Below are 21,381 nucleotides of genomic sequence, written 5' to 3'. Positions count from 1 at the left end.
AAAGCCTCCGGTTGATCATCTACATTCGTTCAAATAAACAACAAGAGGAAAACCAAAGACTCACAGTTTTACTGGATAAAAATGCCAAACATCTCTCCCTGCACATAGCAGACACCCAGCCTGGAGACTCAGCTGTCTACTTCTGTGCAGCGAGTACACAGTGCTTCCCAGGCACCTGCAACCTGTGCTGAAACCCATGTTTGGGGGCATTTCCCTTTTCCTTGTAGTGCAGATCTTCATCTGTTATGTCTTTAATGAAAGCTAATGTATTAGACAGCAAAATAGAAGATTAATTAATTCATGGAGACTTGAAAGTGTTAAACATTTTGTTCCAGAATGTTGCTGAGTAAATTATTGAATTAATATAATTATGCTTTATGGTAATATAAAATGCATGAAGATAATTCTTTTGGGAAAAAACATTTGTTTTCCACACTCTGCTCATTAATTAGTTCTTTGTAACGAGGTCAAATTTATTTTGTATGAGTTTTTATCTTTTGTCTTTAGTAATACATGATATTATATTTTTATTATAGAGCCCTGCAATCAAGCAAAATATGTAAAATATAAACATGTGAAATGGATTATAGTGTACCAATATATCCATTTATAATATTTGGTTTTACTATCTTTATGTCATTGTATAATTAGAATATTATTTTCATAATATTCTGTCTTGGATTGAGCAATCCCAATACCTTTAACTTCTTTCTAGATTGTAATGGGTATATGAGCAATTTGCATCATTAAAAGACAACTTTATATATGTGTGATAGTTATATAGATATTTGAAATTTTAACAGTTCATTTTATGTGTACTGGACCACTTTCTTGTTGGAACAATTTCAACTGCATTTTCCCCGGACCTTAATAATGATTTATATTTCTCTGTGTTTGAAGAAACAATATAGAAAACCATGCACTGTAGAACATAAGATATATATTTAGCTCATAAATATGCTTTTCTTTCTCAATATTTGGTTAGTATAGCATTATATTTATTTTCAAAAATTTTGAAAGGACAATTCAGTCTTTTAGTCATGGATACATAGAATAAATTGTTTTGTGACTGTCACTAAAAGAAGAAAAAGCTTGATTAAAAAGTTTTATATGTTCAAAGTTTTAAATTTAAGCCTTTTGATGAATTCATTTTAAATTTATTTGTGAGTAATATATAGTTGAAAGTTGACATTTGATTATTTAAAAGCATAGTATTTCTATTGAGCAACAATATCTATAAATGTTCATTATTTCAGGCTAAATTTATTCCAAGACTCTTTATTATTAATTTTATAATAGAATGCATATAATATATATAAATTGGATTAAGTGAGGAAACTATTTGTATTTGTAAATTTTACACACTCAAGAAAAGTAAATAGAAAGAATTTTTTATTAAAATTAATTATTTTTCACAACAAGGGTGGGTTGGTCTTTATAGTCTTTTAATATTCCTTCATATTCTTAAGTATACATATATTGACAATTACTGATGCTTCTTTGGCTGAGTCTTGGGTGTTTATTATTTGCTAATAAGTTTTGGCATGCAGGAAAAGCTATTAGATTAAATTGAAATAAACACATCTGAATAAGAAAGTCTGAACTAGAGCCCAATGATACACAAGTTTTTTAATTCTCTCATGGTAACAATTAGCCCTCTTTAGTGAACATAAGGTGACTCTTGGTTAGACTATTTTCTCAGAATTATAATGGAAGAAGGAACCAGCACTTAGTTTCTTGGTTCCTTTTTGAGTTCAAAGTTGGAGAGAGAAGGTTCCATTACCATTGTCTTAAATATCTTGAATGCATATGACCAGGATTTGATTCCTGGTTTTATGTTTTTCCCTGACTTCTGCCAGAATGATAACTGAGAACAATGAGGATTCAGTCCTGAGTAATGGATAGAGCCCTTTCCCGAAATAAACAGAGAAATTAAATATAAAATTGTGTATAGAAATATTTTTTCATATTCTTTAAAACATGATTATTAGCAATACACATTTATCACTGTAGTCCTTATATGTTAATTTTCTCTATAGTTGTCTATCATAGCAAAAAAAATAAAAAAGATATAAGCACTCAAACACCAAGAAAACAAAAAATAGATAATAGTAGACAGTGGTGGCAAAGTAATTCTAGAGGATGAGAATATATATATAACAAATGAAGACTTGCAAGCTGCTTAGATAAGGAAGATACTTCAATGTGGAGTAAGATGCCAGTAGGAAGCATCTCTGTAAAAGGTTCAGGGAAAGGGAGCACCAGTTCCTTTCGAAATGGGAGTAAGATGCTGCTACTTGTGCAAACAGATGTGTGTTCTGAGACTTTACAAAGTGAGGACTGTCATTAAAATTATTATTTTTATTTACTTTTATATATACTTGTAGTGATGGTTTCATGCATACAGTGTCCTAATATCACATACTTCACCAGAGTGTCTGCTTCCTTCTACCAAAGTCTCACACTGTCAGCATTCTATTCTCCCATCCCTCAGCCCTACACTCTGGTAAGCTCAGTTCTGTAGACCCTGTCTCAGGCCTTTTTTCCATTTGTTAATTCCTTATAATGTTTCTTTCCATCCCAGATATAAGTGATTGTTCTGTATCTGTCTGTTTCTTTCTGACTTACTTTAGTTAGCATGATACTCTCCTGATCTATGCATGTAGTGGCAAATTGCTTGATTTTATCTATTTTTGGAGTTTTGTAAACAGTAACACACCACTTAGATTCTTTCAACTCTGCAAGCAATGAATCCTTTCCAAACACAGCAAAATTTTGGGCAATAGTCTTTGAGGAAATGAGAACAGCATGTAAAATATTTTTATCAATCTTTATTAATAGTTATTTTATTTTTCTTAGTTAATTTTCTCTTACGAAAAAGTTACTTTTTTCCCCTCTAACCTCTTGTAAAAAACTTCTCCTTTTCCATATTGTCATATGGTTTGACTTATACAGTATGTAGATTTATCTTGGCTTCTTTGACTTACAAATGCTCATCTTAGAATATTTTATCCATTTTCCTACTGTATAAGCATTGTTTTTTTTTTAATTTTTATTTTTTTATTTAAACACCTTGATTACATACATGATTGTTTTTGGGTTTCAGTCATGTAAAGAACACCACCCATCACCAGTGCAACATTCCCATCACCAATGTCCAAGTCTCCCTCCTACCCACCCAACCCCCGCCTGTACTCTAAACAGGCTCTCCATTTCCCTCATACATTCTCATTATAAGGAAAATTCAAAATGTAGTTATTTCTCTAACTAAACTCATCACTCTTTGTGGTGAGCTTCCTATGGTGAGCTGGAACATCCAGCTCTTTTCACTTTTGTGTCTGGAAATTATTATTGCAAGAATGTCTTTCATTTCTCTTAAAACCCATAGATGAGTGAGACCATTCTGCGTTTTTCTCTCTCTCTCTGACTTATTTCACTCAGCATAATAGATTCCGTATACATCCATGTATAGGAAAATTTCATGACTTCATCTCTCCTGACAGCTGCATAATATTCCATTGTGTATATGTACCACAGTTTCTTTAGCCATTCATCTGTTGAAGGGCATCTTGGTTGTTTCCAGAGTCTTGCTATGGTAAATAGTGCTGCAATGAATATAGGTGTAAGGAAGGGGTTTTTGTACTGTATTTTTGTGTTTCTAGGGTATATTCCTAGGAGTGGTATAGCTGGATCATATGGGAGCTCGATTTCCAGTTTTTGAAGGAATCTCCATATCGCTTTCCATAAAGGTTGAACTAGACGGCATTCCCACCAGCAGTGGATAAGACTTCCTTTCTCTCCACATCCCCGCCAACACTGTTTGTTCTCATTCTTTGTGATGTGTGCCATTCTCTGTGGTGTGAGGTGGTATCTCGATATCAGCCCCAAAACCATAAGATATATAGAACAGCACATAGGCAAGACACTCCAGGACATTACAGGCATCTTCAAGGAGGAAACTGCACTCTCCAAGCAAGTGAAAGCAGAGATTAACAGATGGGAATATATTAAGCTGAGAAGTTTCTGCACCTCAAAGGAAATAGTGCCCAGGATACAAGAGCCACCCACTGAGTGGGAGAAACTATTCACCCAATACCCATCAGATAAGGGGCTAATCTCCAAAATATACAAGGCACTGACAGAACTTTACAAGAAAAAAACATCTAATCCCATCAAAAAATGGGGAGAAGAAATGAACAGACACTTTGACAAAGAAGAAATACAAATGGCCAAAAGACACATGAAAAAATGCTCCACATCACTAATCATCAGGGAGATGCAAATCAAATAAGCATTGTTTTTTGAGAACCAGATAATATTCTATTGTTTTTAAGTCTGAGGATTTATTTCTCTTTTACTTCCTGAAGGATTTTAATTGCTTCCAAATTTATTATTTATTTTTTTGTTTTATTTATGTTTTTGGGCTACATTGGTGACACTCAGGGATAATTCCTGGCTATGCACTCAGAAAGTGCTCCTGGCTTGGGGGGACCATATGGAAGGCCAGGGATTGAATCGAGGTCTGTCTTGGATAAGCCACATGGAAGGCAAATGCCATACTGCTGCTGCTATAGTTCTGGCCCCAAATTTATGATTTTTTTAACAACTTTTTTATTTACATAAGTTTTATTTAATTTGTTTGAGCATAAACAACTGTATGGCTAAATCATTTACTTATGAGGGTAAAGGAACTATGAAACTCAGTTCTAAAGTAGCTGCATGTGAAAAGGCATCATTTCCCTCACACTTGAATTTCCTTGACTTTGGACTCTTAGCAAAATTTGGTAATGTTAATGTTAGGATTTTGAGTATTTTAATAACAGAATAATAACACTTCTCAAATTAATCTATCATTGGCCTGCACATTGTTGCTTTTTATAATTTAGCTTTTTACTTTTATTTGCATAATAATCACTATACCAATTATTAAAGTTTCAGTGTCCTCAGAGCCTCCTAATAGACGTTGCTTCTTTCCTTCCCTTCCTCTCCTTTTCTTTGGCAACCACCACAGTTTTCGTGGTGTCTAGAAATCAGTTTTATAGAAGTTTATTTGTTTGATTTTCTTTAATTTTTTCAGCTAAGCAAGATAGTTCTTTTTTAATTACTGTATTTAAACATTGTAGCTTACAAATCTGTTCATAATACATTTTTTTCCTGCTATTACATGTTCCAATACCAATCCTACCTCTAGTTTAAAATTCCTCAACCATTGTCCTTGGATTCTCACCCAACCTAAGTCTACCCATTGGCAGACATGAAATGATTCACTTTATATAGCTTGATTACATAAAGTGGTAAACAAGTTGTTGAAAAAACTGTGTTAATATTGAAAAATGTGGCTGTGTCTTGAGACTGTATTTGTGGCTGTGTAGTCCAAAATTCTAAGCTCTGTTGTTGATATGGCAGTGACTGTGTGGGGTGGTATGACTTCCATGGCTCACAGAAGCATGAAAAAGTGTGGGAAGGGTGCCACATTCAGTCTGACAAAGACCTGGAGATTCTCAGTCAAATATCGGCACTTTGGAGCTTGGGTCAGTTAGGTGCCTCTGCAGAGACCAGTGGCAAAGTGGTCAAGTTGGGCTATTTCATGGCTCTTATTGTGGATTGTGAGTGAAACTGCTGAGGCTTTTGCAGAGTGGGAATTAGTCCTGTCCCTCTTCCTTGAGAGTACCCCAGATTTTACTTAGGAAATAAATGAGTACTCCAGGTTTTACTTAGGAAATAAATGAAAACATAATATAAAAATAGTGTTTTACAATGTTTAAGATATTTTTGTTGTAGAGTATTAATACAAATACTTTCTTATTATATGTTTCATCTAAAATATATTAAATTTAATTCTCCTAGAAAATAAATGTGAAATTTATAACAAGAAAATTGAAGCCCTATTGCCCTAATTTATCTTTCCAGCAATTTATTTTATATGATTCTTTTTATATATTACACTTGGAAATGCTCAGGGTATACTCCCTGCTTATTATTTCTTTTGCATAGGATAATTATACACAATGTTGAAGGTGTGTCTGTAAACATTTTTAGAGTCATGCCTTTATTCCCCCTGCCCCCAAAGTTCTATAACATAGTTTGCTATTTGCATCTTACTTTTCTCCTTGATTGTACTTTTCTTATATTACATTCATTATCTTTAAAATTATGCCAGTAGCTCATTGGAGTAAACTTCATACTAGTTATATATTAGTGTAATAATTCAGAGAGAGTTTATAAAATAAATTACATTCCCTGTAACCATTAATAAAATAATTAAAAATAAAACACTAATACAATAATAGAAGTATGAACTCATACTGTTTTACCTAAAGCTTTTATTCAAACTCAGTTTGTATTGATTTTCATTTTCTATCCATATGGATCATTCTCTCATACCCCAAAACTTTTATTTTGGCAGCATGTTTTATTTTATTTTATTTTTGTTTTGTTTTTTGGGGGGTGTTGGGGGGAGTCACACCTAGTGACACTCAAGGGTTACTCTTGGCTCTGCACTCAGAAATCGCTCCTGGCAGGCACAGGGGACCATATGGGATGCAGGGATTTGTACCACTATCTGTCCTGGATCGGCTGCATGCAAGATAGATGCCCTACCACTGTGCTATCTCTCTGGCCCCTGGCAGCATGTTTTAAAATAATGTCAATAGTAGAGTTTCATACAGACAGTATTATAATACCTCAATCTCCATCAGTGTGTTATGTAACCTTCCAATGCTCATGTTGTCTTCCCCTCCTGAATTTGGCCACTCAATTCTGGAGGCAGACTCAGACCTAATGCTTTGGATATTTTTTACTCCCTATTATCTTTACTTAGATTCCATCCATTAGAGCAGGGGTCCTCAAAATTTTTAAACAGGGGGCCAGTTCACTGTCCTTCAGACTGTTGGAGGGCCAGATTATAGTAAAAACAAAAATGATGAACAAATTTCTATGCACACTGCATATATCTTATTTAGAAGTGAAGAAACAAAATGGGAATAAATACAATATGTGGCCCGCGGGCCGTAGTTTGAGGATCATTGCATTAGAAAGAACATTCTGTATTTATCCTCATGTCTCTAACTGACTTTATTCAACATGACATTCTAGTTTTATTTACATGATGGCATATTGTAGGGTTTTACCTTCTTTTATACCTGTTTATTCTTTTATTATATATGTATTTATCAATTTTCTATGTTTATCTGCTCTTGGACATTTGGGTTCTTTTGATATCTTGGTTATATGTATAGAGCTGTAATGATCACATTTGTGTAAATGATGTCTTGAAATATTGTTTTGAAGATATTTTGTTCTGAGGATATGGAATTTCTGGATCATATGGAAGTTTAATTATTTAGTTTTTTGGGTGATGTTTCCATACCTTTTTCCACAGAGGTTAAACCAGAGGACATTCCAACATCAGAAGATGAAATCTCCTTTCTCCCCAACTCCCTGACAGTATAGATTCTTTTTACTTTGGGGATTGGGGTTTGTCAGGCTCCCAGGTTTTCTCAGGATTTACTCCTGGCTCTATGTTTAAAAAATCACTTCTGGTAGTGTCCAGGAGACTATCTGTTGTGCCAGATATAACCCAGATCAGATTAAAGTAAGTTTCTTAGCCACCTATTATCTCTCTGGACAATCTTTCTCCTGCACTACTATCTCTGTTTCTACATTTTTTGATGTATAGAATTCTCATTGGTGTGTGGTGATATCTCATTATTTTCAATTCCATGATGATAAACATAAAGAACATTATTTCATATTCCTTATTCTTCAACTTCTTACTCCCTATTTGTAGAGAAATAAATGATCATGGTAGTGGATAAGGTAGTTGTTTTTAAAATTCTTTGAGACAGATTAAAGATCTGGAATTGAACTGTAATTCATAGGAATTAAGGTATAAATGTAGTTTATTCATTATAAAATACAATGCAGCAGAAAGACTGGGGGCATTAATATAAGAGTATTATGATTTGTTAATGATTTTATAAAGCAAATCACAGAAATATAAGCATAAAATGTATATTTACTATTTAATTTAAAAATATATAGACACATAGTATCTGCTATTTCAATCTATAGGAAAATGCCAGAAGGAGTAACTCAAATTGATTTAAAAGAAAGAAGAATTTGGGTAAAGAGTGAAGAAATTTGGGAGATGAATTCAAAAGGGATTTATATCTCAGTCTGGGGGTTAACTCAAAGGATGAAGAACATGCTCAGCCTATGGGAGCTGTGAATCTGATGCCAGCACTGCCTGGACTTACAAGCAGTGCTAAGGGGGAATCTGAGCATTATACTTAAAGTAGCTCTGGAGCAACACTTTTAACCAAAATCTCACAAAAAATTGAGTTTGGAGGTATAGTACACAGGTAGTATGCTTTCCTTATTGTATCACATCTAGATTTAACTCCTTATACACTACATATTTACCCAGACCTGCCAAGAGTGATCCCTGAGCACAGAATCTGAATAAGCCCTGAACACTGTCCAGCGTGTCCAAAACCCAAGCCCCCAGCTTCCCAAAATCCCACAAAAATTAAAACAAAACAAAAAAACACACCCTAAAAAACCCTAATAGCCAAAATTTCTAGTCAATTCATTAACATTTCTCATAGCCATCAATTTTTAGTGTTAATTAAAGCATATAACTATATTAAAAGGATTTTCTATATTCTATTTTGTTTTTTTAAAGAGAGAAGGAAATTATCAACTTCTTTTTATTTATTTATTTTTGCCACATCCTGCAGCACTCAGGGGTTACTTCTGGCTCTGAGTTCAGAAGTCGCTCCTGGCAGGCTTGGGGATGCCAAGGATTGAACCTGGGTCTGTCCTGAGTTGGCTGTGTGCAAGGCAAAAGTCCTTCCACTGTGCAAATACTCCGGCCCCCAAATTATCAACTTCTAAGTTTTTTCTGACCCACTAATATAGCCTTTCCCCTTTCTTTGAGAATATATAATATTTGTCTTATTCTCCTCTTAGCAGTAATTTGACTCTATATTATAGCTACTTACTCTTTCCCTCTCTAATATACTAATATTTAGTATGATAACCAACTTTTAGTATTCTCAAAAATTTAGTTAGTTGTATCATTTAAAAAATACTCAAGAATATGAACTTGAGGGCCGGAGAGATAGCGCAGCGCAGCGGTATGGTGTTTGCCTTGCATGAGACTGATCCAGGAAAGACCGCTGTTAGATCCCCGCCGACCCATATGGTCCCCCAAGCCAGGAGCGATTTCTGAGTGCATAACCAGGAGTGAGCCCTGAGTGTCACTGGGTGTGGCCAAAAAAAAAAAAAAAGTGAACTTGAGCTAGAGAGATCTTACACAGCAGGTATGATACTTGCTTCCCAGCATCCCAATATTGTCACTTGAACCTCCAGGATTGATCCCTGAGCAGAGAGCCTGGAGTAAGTACTTTTCATTGCTGGGAGTAACCCAAAAACATGAAAAATTTTCCATTAAGTGACATTTTACTGGTAGAACTTAATCTTCACTTCAAAAAGTCAGGATTTTGTGGTCTAGCCAAATGCCTTTCTTTGAGGAAACAGATGTGATTGGTTGTGACTTGAGTTAGATTGAGTTAGTCTTTATTGAAAGGTTCAGACCAGTAGGGGGCACTCTAAGATATGTATAAAACCAAAACCAAAACAAAACTGAGCTGAGTAGTTCAGAAAGGAGACCAGAAAAAAACTGACTCAATCTATTATAGAAAGCAAAGGTCAAGAGAGAGGGAACCAGTGTTTCAGGTTTTCAAATCTACCATTACTGTAAAATGCTGGAGCCAGTACCTCTCTACACATCCATATTGAGGCTCAATCTCTGAGCAGATGTGCGGATACTGGAATATTATCAGGCATTGTTTATAGGTCAATGAGAAGAGGAAAAAGGGATAGAGGAGGTAGATTACAAATAGAAGGAAAGAGAAAGACCCATAATTAATTTTTTTAGGTACTGTATGACCTCTCAGAATGAGGTGTGTGGATCAACACTGCAGGGCAGATTGGGGTAAAACTGTGAGAAGCTAAGTTCATACTGAAAATAAGAATTTTGTAATCAGTTGAAGAATTTTCTAACCAGATGGGTTGTCATAGATCGTCCTGGATTTCTACTACTTTTCTTATTTCAAGAAGATATATTAACTTCCTTAACGTACAATTTAATATGAGTTCCTATATAAAACTTTTTAATAACTAAATTTTAAATTATATGCTACAGTCATCAATTTTGTAAATTGTGTCCCTCTTCTTCTTTCCAGATTCCAGTTAAGCTAGTTGAAACCTTCTCACCCATCACAGCCTCACCATCCAACCAAATATCATCTCTTTTTCTAAATAGTGACTTTACAAAGTGTTTCCCATAAAAATCCCAATAGTTCCATATATGAAAAGTATCCCTTAAAAGTTTGTGTTCATAGTCTGGAGACATTACTACGTGGTTTCCTGGGGACTCCGTGGGTGGAGTTTCCTGTTAGGTGAATGACAAACCTAAGAGACAACTGCTTCTCAGTGATATTGGGAACTATGATGATGCTAAGAACACTGACCTCATTCAATAGATCGAAACTTTTCTGGGGAGCTTTTCTGGGGCTCTTCTGGGCTCAATTTTGCTGTGAGTTGGGGGCTTCCAGATGCATGTCAAGAGAGTATTTAAAGATAACTGTGAGGAAGAGGAGGGTTGGCTGACACAGAACTTCTACAGGATCTTCTGTCAGTGGTATTTCTGAGATAGTTTTGAGGTTCAGAAAGTATATCATGTTCATTCCAGTGACTTCTGTGTTTTTCTTTTTTTAAGCAGTGTTGAGTGGGATGGAGGTGGAGCAGAGGCCCTCATCCCTGATTCTCCAGGAGGGAACCAGCACTACTTTGAGATGCAACTTTTCTGCCACAGCAAGGAATATACAATGGTTCCTACAGAATCCCGGTGGAGGCCTAGTCAATCTATTTTACATTGCTTCAGGAACAAAGGAGAGTGGAAGATTAAGTGCAGCAGTGGATTTTAAGGAACGGTACAGCACTCTGAACATCATGGCTGCCCAGCTGCAGGATTCAGCCACCTACTTCTGTGCAGCAGAGCACAGTGGTTCCAAGACAGCTGAAGCCTGAACCAAAACAAACTGCAGCTGGGCTGGCAGCCACACTCTTCATGGGAGAGAACTGCTCACATTAGTTTGAACACAGAAGGGATGGGGGGGGGGTAATCTGGGACCCTACATAACCTTATCATCCTTATTGATAAATTATTACAGAATAAATGTATATGTGTCAAAGTATTGCATATAAGAAACTTTGGAGTTCTCAGCAAATTTTATTACAGGGGACAAATTATGTGCAAAGATAGTAGCTTCATGAGAAGAAATACCATCCTCATGGGAAATTACAAATATTTCAGTGGGGGTTTGATTGGAAAGGGCATTCTGATGGAACATGTGGTGTTGGAACATTTTATTTGTGAAACCCTAATTAATTAAGAGTATTGTAAACTTCATGCCTAAAGTCAAAAAAAAAAAGAAAGGAGAACATCAAACATCAAAAAGGGAAAAGACATATTTTAATGAATTTATAAAAGACAATTTAATTTTTTCTCATAACTAAGAAGAGTTATGTTTTAACAAGCATTATGAATTACATACAAACATAAAATCACACTTAGTTTGTTAAACACAAATCACAACAAATGATGGATGCAGCATTAGAATGTTAATGCATTAAATCACATTTAAAATTTAGTACAGAATCATATGAAACTGGTCATAGCAATAAAACATAGACAATGATCTCATTGGAAACATAAGCTCTAACCAAAATTTCCTAAGATCATCATGCTTATTTATTTATATTTTTTCTGCTAATATCATGACAGGTACAATACTCTACAGAGTTTTTTATCATTTGAAATATAATTTTGAATCTTTAAATTTAATGATTTATAATATTAAAAAATTAGACTGGATAGTACAGGAAATGAGGCTCTTGCCTTGCATGATGCTGAGAGAGCTTTACATTATGATAGCAAATATTGTGCACTGCCAGAAATAATCCCTGATCAAAGAACCATAACTAAGCCCTGAGAACTTCCAGGTATAAATAAATACAAATATAAATTAAAAATAAAACAATAAAATTGATTTGTACCTTGTCTTATCTATAGTCCTGGCATTACTTCCTATGGTAACTGATATGAAATTATGAAAGTATAAATTTTGAGAATTTGTTTTATTTGTAAAAAACTGTTGTCAAGAATTATCACCAATATATATATAATTAGCTATTCTTTCTATAAATTGATAATGCTTAAATATAGTGTAATTAAAATAGTTAATTATTGATTATGAATCACCAAATAATATTATTTTAAAAGAGATCTTTGTTATTACCTAATGACACTTTTTCCTGCTTTTGAACAATAGTTACAACTTTATTTTTTGTTTAGTTTTGGGTCACACTTGGTGGTGCTCAGAAATTGCTCCTGGCAGGCTCAGGGGACCATATGGATGTGGGATTTGAACCACCATTCGTCCTGGATCGGCTGCATGTAAGGCAAAAGCCCTACCACTGTGCTTTTTACAACTTTTCAATTTCATTGATTCCCACATATGTTCATAGTCTTATCTGTATGGGAATTTTGAATGTACAAACTTACTTGGAAGAAAACAGTGAGAATACAGGACAATCTTCTTGTTTAAGAAAGGATAGTTTTGCTTTATATATGAGTACACTCACTAATTAACTGCAGTTTCTACTATTCAGTGGTATTATTGTTTTAAGAAATGGAAATATTTTGTTTTGCTTTCTGTTTTTGCACCAACCAGGCCATGCTTTGGGTTACTCCTACTCTCTAGATTGGGGGAACAATATAGAAGGTCATGACCAAATTCAGGTTATCCATGTGCAAGGCAAACGTCTTTACCACCTATACTATTGCACAGCTCCTTAAAATATTTTTTATAATATCACCATTATAATCCAACATCTATATATACTAACAACAGAACAAGTAAATGTTTTTAGTTTTAAAATGAAAATTCTAGTAGTGGAAATATTCCTCTTGCCATCTTCCCATTTTTTTGAGATAATATGATTTGCAGCAGTTCCCAAAATATCATTTATACTTGCAATGCTACTCTTCACTCCCACCACTCAACAAAATAGGTGGATGTAATACAGAACCCATGGACATTTAGAGGAAAATGAAATAATCTGACATTAGCTCAAATTTTCAGGAAATACCATTCTTAGTATTAAGCTATGGAAGTGACATTCCTAATATTATAGGGACAGTCTGACCTTTTATTTCTGCTTCATCTTTCTCTAAATTGTACACCAACTTGTAAATCTTGATATTGTGGATTAATTTATTGTGTATCTACTTTTTTTTACTTGGTAAAGAAAACAATATAAACAAAAATTCCCTTGAAAATCTTCTCTTTTTTAGAGCTATATCTAGAGCTATAAGTATAAAATTAATAAAATTTAAAATATTAATAAAATGAAAGATGCAATTCAATCAAATTAGCATGGCCAAATAAATATGTAGAAAGAAGTGACTATCTGCATTTTAATAAGGCTAATATGTGGGGTGGGGAGGAAGGACACTTGGGATATTGGTCATGGGAATGTTGCACTGATGAAGGATTTTTATATATATAAAATCCAGCGGTGTTTGCCTTGAAAGCCGATCCAGGACCTAAGGTGGTTGATTCGAATCCCGGTGTCCCATATGGTCTGCCGTGCCTGCCAGGAGCTATTTCTGAGCAGACAGCCAGGAGTAACCCCTGAGCACTGCCCAGTGTGGCCCCAAAACAAAAACAAAAACAAAAACAAAAATCAAAAAAGAAAAGAAAAGGAAAGATAAGGCCTCCCAATTCTTACCACAGGCTGTGTTCTTTACACTGACTGTATAAAAAGAGGAGGTACAGTAAATGCACCCCATATATACCTCAACCCAGGCCCTTTGCCTGGTCTGTATTGTGAATTGGGGGACAAAATAAAAAGGCTAATATGTGTTTATATACACAATTTTATATGTACTCTTCTTAAAATTTTAGTATAATATTTCAGTTTATATATATATATATAGATACACCTATGGGTCACATTTATACATATATGTACATATATAAACTTTTTCTTTAATTGACATGATATAAATATTTACTATAGAGAACTGATTTTTATCTAAGTGAAGAAATAGGCTGTATCTACACCCAAACTTTATCACTAGACAACTAAAAAAAAAGTTGCTGTTTTCTCAAATATTTGAATATAGGAAGTCTGAGGCAATCCCTGGAACACAGAGATTAGTAAGGAAAGGAATATTTTATTGTAATTTTTAAGTCCTGGTGGAAGTAAATATTTAGGGGCTATTCTCTGTATAATTCTCTAGGGTCTCTCAATGATACATAGGGTTCATGCAATGCAGGGGATGGAATTTAAGACTACTGCATGCAAAATTTGTATATTAATCATTGAATTATCTCTTTGCCTGGAAGGATAATGTTTTATAGGAGACCTTTCAGTATTCTTATCAGAATTGTTTTTGTTGCAGCAGATCTCCTCAGTTCTTGTTTGTTTGATTTTTATTTTCTTCTGCTTTTTTGTTTTGCTTGCTTTGGAGCCGCATATGGCTGTGCTTAGAGATTTCTCTTGGCTCTCTAACCTGGTAGTGCTGAGGGGACAATATGTGGTGTAGCTCGTGTGCCAGGCAAGTGCCTTAATCTCTGTACTATCTTTCTGACCCTGTCTTGGAATGTTTAATCCCTCCCTTAAATCTAAATGATTTTGTTCAAGTGAAAAGGCTCTAAGTTGAATAAAGCTTTTATTTATTTTTTATTAGGTTATTTGAATATATAATCCAATTTACATTTTTGCTGGTATAGTTGGATAGTAAGAGATCTGTTGCACATTTTATGTTGCTTCAAGGTTTGTGTCTCTCTTCTTATTTTACATATTTTTTCTCTCTTTGGTGCTTGTCATTCTGATTGTAATTTGTCTGGTGGTGTTTTGCTTGTTTATTTTCTTGGTCTTGTTATGTATTATTAATCTCTGCTCAAAGTGGGTAAGTTCTCAGCCTGATTCAGAGGTTATTTCTCTAAATAATCTATCAAATAATTTATATTTTATTTAGTTTTTAAAGACACTTTCTAATACCTTTTCTATTTTTGTGACTGTCTTCTGTTTACCTCTATGCATGCTGATTTGGCTTTTAATGTTGAAATTTATATCTTAAGAAATGATTGATTATCCTTAATAGCCATATTAAGTGCCCAGCCATAAGAAGTGTTCAGCCAAAGTGATTTCAGAGCAGGAAAGTTACCAATACCTGAGCACCTCTAAGAGTGATTTCTGAGCATGGATCCAGGAATAAGCCCTGATCACAATTAAGTATATCCCCTTTCTATTCCTAGAGGGATTGTCTCTTGACAGGAGTATCATCTTGACTTAGTATGTTGCCACTCCCACCACACTCTCTGTGGTCTTAACATTGTATGACACAAACCAATCTAAATCTACTTTCATTCATTTGTTTTGGGGCCATATCCAGCTGTGTTCAGGGATTACTCCTGGTTCTGCTTTCAGAGATCAATCATGGTGGATGGGGAACCACATGGGATACCAGAGATTGAACCTGGGTTGGATGCATGTAAGACAAAGACACAACTTGCTGTATTTTCTCTCTGGCTCCCATTTTAATCCACTTTAATAGGATGAATATTGTTCTTACACTTTTTAAGAAAAAATTGAAGAAATAGAAATCTAGTTGATAATTTTTTCTAGGGCATATTATTCAATTCTGAATAGTTCCTTGAGTTGTTAGTGGGAAACCTCAGACCCTTCCCCTACTAATATTAGGTGGAATCAAATATGGTCTTGGGTATTCCCACATATAGCACAATTTTTTCCTCACTCTCACTCCATCCACATTTGAATCATTGAGTTGATAAATATATCCTTTGTTAAGCAATGTAAAAGAAGTTTAGACTTAGAAGAAACTCTATAAATCCACCTATACAATTTTATTTACAAAACAGCAAGTATATCCAAGATGGCATTATGAAACTATATAGCAGCAAAGAGATAGGAACAGAAAGAGTTGGATTTCCTCACTTGCCCTGTAGCATTCTTTCCTGTGCTCCCTTCCTGCTGGAGCACCCTGCTGAGCAAAGAGAAACTGGAATGCAATTCCAACCAGGCATATCTCTGCAATTTGTTCCCTGGAAGCAATGGTGCAATTAGTGTGGCCACAGGAAGGGTGTTTGATTGTGGAAATAAAACATTTAGGGCAAACAGGAAAAGAGATTCAGGCTGCCTCTGTTGTCACTAGCAAAGCAGACCATTAGGTGCCCAGCAGAGATGATATACACCTGATGTTTTCAAAGATCTTTCTTAGAAACAACCAATAATTTCATTTCCCTGGTGGCTATCATCTGAAGGCAGAAATAAAAGTAGAGCATTCAGTATATTCTGGTTAAAACAAAACAAAACAAAACAAAATAGGAAGAAATAAAAAGAATGAAGTAATGGCATTTGGGGCCTAAGAGGAAATAAGAAAATAATTCAGTTCAGCACTTTCTAGGGATGAGTGCTCTATGAAATAATCATGGGGGCAGTGGGAATATTATCCAGGTAATGATTATTTTTGTGTTGTTTGTATAAGGGATACAATAACTGTGAGAGCTTTTTCAAATAGTAATGTTCGATGCTGAGTACAGTCACTTTAAAGGCAGAATAGTGACCAATAACTTACATTGCTAATAAGAGAGAAATTAGTCCAATGAAGAATTTGTGAATTTGATACTATTGATGTTAAATTAAGTAAAGGTTATTAGTACAGAGTTTATATAAGTAATTAAAAATCAAATTACATTTCTTTATTTTAGACTCTGTAGTTTACAAAGTAATCATTTACTTTGGATATTCAATATTACACTTCAAATGAAAAATACCCTCCAACCTTCTCATCAGTTTACCAACCTCTGTAAAGCCTGTCCCTTTGCAGGTAGGTATAACTTACATGTAATTTTTTTATATTACTACTGGGAAACTAGAATTAAAATTATGGGGTGTTCAGGTTTTTTGGCTGCAAAACCAGTGTGGCCAGCTGTGATGTCAGTATATCCATGACTTTTTTGTGCTAGTTGGACCTGTCTGTGGAAAGTTACATGAGTCTATCTATGACTTTGGCTGCTTGTGCACACAGGGTAGAAAGCTCTGGTTTGTGAGCATCTCTGTGCCTGGGGCTTCTGTAATTACAGAGAGGTATGTAGGATGGGGAAAGAGAGGCAACCAGGCCTGGGTCCAAAGTTACCTGTATATGTCAGCCACAAAACCACTATATCTGAAGTGTTTAGTGGCTAGGAGTCTCTGCAGAGGTAGGTAGAGTAGAGAGGTAGTGAAGCTGGGCCATTTGTGTGGAGGCAATTGTAGGGCGGATCTGTATCTGCAGCTAGTCCCAGGGCTTCAGCAGGGAACCTTGCCCCCAAACCTCTGATAGGCTCCAGTGAGATGAGCTTCGAGGTTGTAAACAAATTTTTCTTATTACTTTATATAAACACTGAGCTTTACAAAGTTGTTCATAATACAGTTACTTCCAACATGTTTTTATTTACACAAAAACTTACATTTTGATTAGTGATTCTTTATTGATAATTACCATTAAATATTCATGGTATAAAATGTGGATAAAGGATTTTGTTTATCTCCATATCTTTAGAAAAGCAACAAATAAAAATCATAGGAGAAGAGTTTCTACTTATGGAAAAATGCAGTAGTTTGGTATCCCAGAGATCATAGATCAAGGTCAGTTCTTTAGGATCATTTATTTCTACTATAATATTTATACACATAAGGATGCAATAGAATCATACCAGAGTCTTAGCAGAGATTCTCAACCAAATCTTCCAGTCAAATTGTTTGCTGTATTAGAAATATAATACCTGATGGAGTTACCCCCTTGGTTCTTATCATTGAGGTTCGATATTTTAATTCTATCACAGTAGTCTTCATTGAGTAAAAATTTTACATTTTATTGTTGATCTCAGTTCTTTTAAAACATTTTTGCCATGAGTAAGACCCCTTAGAAGAAGAAAATTGAAGATAAAAGACCCTCTGAAATATTGAGTGTTTTTTCCTAGCTCTTACTCTCATGTTGGGTTAAATTCCCATTTAGAAACTTTTACTTCATAATGCATAAGGAGAAAAGGTTCATTTATTAAGAGTTGTTGGTTTATTTTGTTGTTGTTTTGTTTTTTCGGTTTTTTGGTCACACCCGGCAGCGCTCAGGGGTTACTCCTGGCTCTACACTCAGAAATCTCTCCTGGCAGGCTCGAGGGACCATATGGGATGCCGGGATTCGAACCACGTTCCTTCTGCATGCAAGGCAAACACCCTACCTCCATGCTATCTCTGTGGTCCAATACTTTACTGATTTATAACATGTAAATATCATCTACCAAAGAAAATAGCAAGACATATACCTGCTATTTCCAACTTATCATGATCTAGTAGTGTGCAGATACATAACTCCTGGTCTCTCCATTTAGGTTTTCAACCAAGTCCTAATTTAGGTTACATTTGCTTTCTTTGTGTCTGAGCCTCAGGTACCACAGGGCACGCAGTTCAGTAGTTGCGGATGTGACCACAAGATGGCAGGACACCTCTGTAGCTGCTGCAGAGCATGGGAGGGCTCACCTCATTGTCAGTGGTCCTGTAAGAACAGACAGTGGTAGAAGCAGTCCCTTTCTGAGTATAGTTTTGCAGCAAATGCTAGGGAACACTGATTGTTAGGGAAAGAACTAATAACTGGTTTTGGAAGCAACTCTGCCTGCTGGGACTACATATCCACTAGTGATCTTTAAGGAGAGGCACCATGAAGACATGCATTGGAGCTGGATTCATGTTCTTGTGGCTGTGGATTGGCTGTGAGTTGAGACTGAGAGAAAGTGTAATAAGATAAACATTAGCAGACAAAGTAGCCATGGACTTTATTGAGGTTTTCGCTGGTCCTGTAGTAAATTTCGCTGGTCCTGTAGGTAAATTCTGGGGTGTAACGACCTGTTTTTATAGTTTCTCCTATTTTTTTCTCTTTAGGTGTCGGTGGAGGAGAGAATGTGAAGCAGAGTCCTTCCAGCCTGAGCGTCCACCAGGGAGCCAAGGCTGTGATCAATTGTAGTTATTCAAATGGAGCCTCAGAATATTTCCCTTGGTATAAGCAAGAACGTGGGAAAAGCCTCCGGTTGATCATCTACATTCGTTCAAATAAACAGCAAGAGGAAAACCAAAGACTCACAGTTTTACTGGATAAAAATGTCAAACATCTCTCCCTGCACATAGCAGACACCCAGCCTGGAGACTCAGCTGTCTACTTCTGTGCAGAGAGTGCACAGTGCTTCCCAGGCACCTGCAACCTGTACTGAAACCCACGTTTTGGGGGGCATTTTCTTTCCTGTGGCGCAGATCTTCATCTGTTATAGTCGCAATAAAATTAATGTTAATTAGAAATTATTAGGAGCTACATTATAAATAAATCAGATTCATGGAGTCTTGAAGAGTTACAAATTTGTTTGCTGTGTCAATTCTGAATTTAATTATATTTTATTGCAAAATAAAATGCATGAAGATAATTCTACATTTGTTTTCAGACTGCTCATTAATTAGTCCTTTGTAATAAGGTCAAATCTATTTTATAAGTGAGTTCTATTTTTGTTTTAGTATTGCTTATAATTTCATTCTGAATATAGAACACTACATGTAAGCATAAATTATGTGAAATAAAAATACGTGAACTAAATAATAGTAAATCAATATAATTCATTGCTATCTTTACAAATCATTATACAATTAGATTTTGTTTTGTTTTGCTTTGTTTTGGGCCACACCTTGTGACGCTCAGGGATTACTCTTGGCTCAGTGCTCAGAAATCGCTCCTGACTTGGGGGACCATATGAGATGCAGGGGGATCGAACCGCAGTGTTCAAGGTCAGCTGTGTGCAAGCCCTACCGCTGTGCCACCACTTTTGCCTCTACAATTAGAATTTTATTTTTTATTTTTTCCTGCCAATATTCCATCTTGAATTGAGAAGTCTCAATTTGTTTGATTTTTTTTCAAATTTGTAATGGAGGAGTGAGAAATTATTATTAAAATCCCTCTTCTTTTTATATATGTGATCAAAAGTTTATACATATATACTTTGGTGTAAAATTTCAAAGTTCTTTTTATGTGTTAGGTCACTTTTTGAGATAATTTCACCAGGACTTTCCCCTATATACTAGCCATAGTTTATATTTCTTGCGCATTTGAGTGAACTTAATTTTGAAAATGATGTACTATAGACCATGAGATTAATAATAAAATTAGATAATTTCTAATTAGAAAATTAGATAAAATTAATGATAAAAGCAGAATAAAAGAACTATATAAAATATATATAAAGAAAGATCTTAAGACAGTAAAAAGTTATTTGATTGAATTTTTCATTCTTTGGTGAATCATATGCTAGTCAAGGATTGAGTCTTTTTTTTTTTTTTTTTTTTTTTTTTTTTGCTACATCTGGTGACTCTCAGGGGTTGCTCCTGGCTATGCCTTCAGAAATTGCTCCTGGCTGGGGGAACCATATGGGACGCTGTGGGATCCAACAGTGGTCAGTCCTAGGCTAGAGCCTTCCCATTCCACGCCACAGCTCCGGCCCCAAGGATTGAGTCTTAAAATGAAGAGGAGGAAGCAAACATATAAAATTGGAAATAACTTGCATCTAAGTGATGTTTAGCGTTTTTAATCTTACTCCTGATTAGTTAGTTGTAGATCAGATGGCTTTCTAACAACTGAAAGAAGATAGCCTTCAGTTATGATTACAAAATACTTTGAGAGTTTTGGCTCTTGAACAGAATTTACTTCATAGCAATAAATAGGTTACATTGGCAGCTGAAAATTCTATAGATTTTTCTAGTAACTGTTTTGCAACTTCTCAAAGAGAGGTAATGCTTAACTGAAGCGAAGGAGGAGTTAGGTTAAGAGAAGGTGGTGCAGTAAAATAAATAAAATCTGGGTTAGCTTTACACTGTAGTATATATTGGTCTTTACAAACATGGTGTATACCAACTAAACTAATGTTTGATTATTACACTAAGAGTATTTTTTGTCACTTGTGGATGTTTTTAGTAGTGAAGAATATGATGTATGTTTTCTGATTCTATAGAAATATATTATTGACAAAATTTAGGACATTTTAAATTTTAAATTTTAGCATATGCATTTTATTTTTAAAATTATGTGCTTAAATAAATTTATAGCACCATATACTTTAACAATATTAGAAACAGAAAGATTATGCAGTAAGGAAAGCACTTTCCCTGCATCCTTTTAACCAGGGTTTGGTCCCTGGTATTATATGT

At 35.0% G+C, this 21,381-nt stretch overlaps 1 non-coding gene across 1 annotated transcript; it reads left to right on the top strand.

Annotated features, from left to right (window-relative positions):
* The first annotated feature begins 13,846 nt into the window (after positions 1 to 13,846).
* Positions 13,847 to 13,979, top strand: LOC126002519 (small nucleolar RNA SNORA51). Its single transcript, XR_007493209.1, has one exon. It is a non-coding gene; the product is annotated as a small nucleolar RNA SNORA51 (small nucleolar RNA).
* Positions 13,980 to 21,381: the final 7,402 nt, after the last annotated feature.

The sequence above is a fragment of the Suncus etruscus genome, chromosome 2, assembly GCF_024139225.1.
Source record: "Suncus etruscus isolate mSunEtr1 chromosome 2, mSunEtr1.pri.cur, whole genome shotgun sequence".
Classification (NCBI taxonomy): domain Eukaryota; kingdom Metazoa; phylum Chordata; class Mammalia; order Eulipotyphla; family Soricidae; genus Suncus; species Suncus etruscus.
Note: the sequence above shows the minus strand (reverse complement) of the source record. Positions and strands in the feature narration are given on the sequence as shown.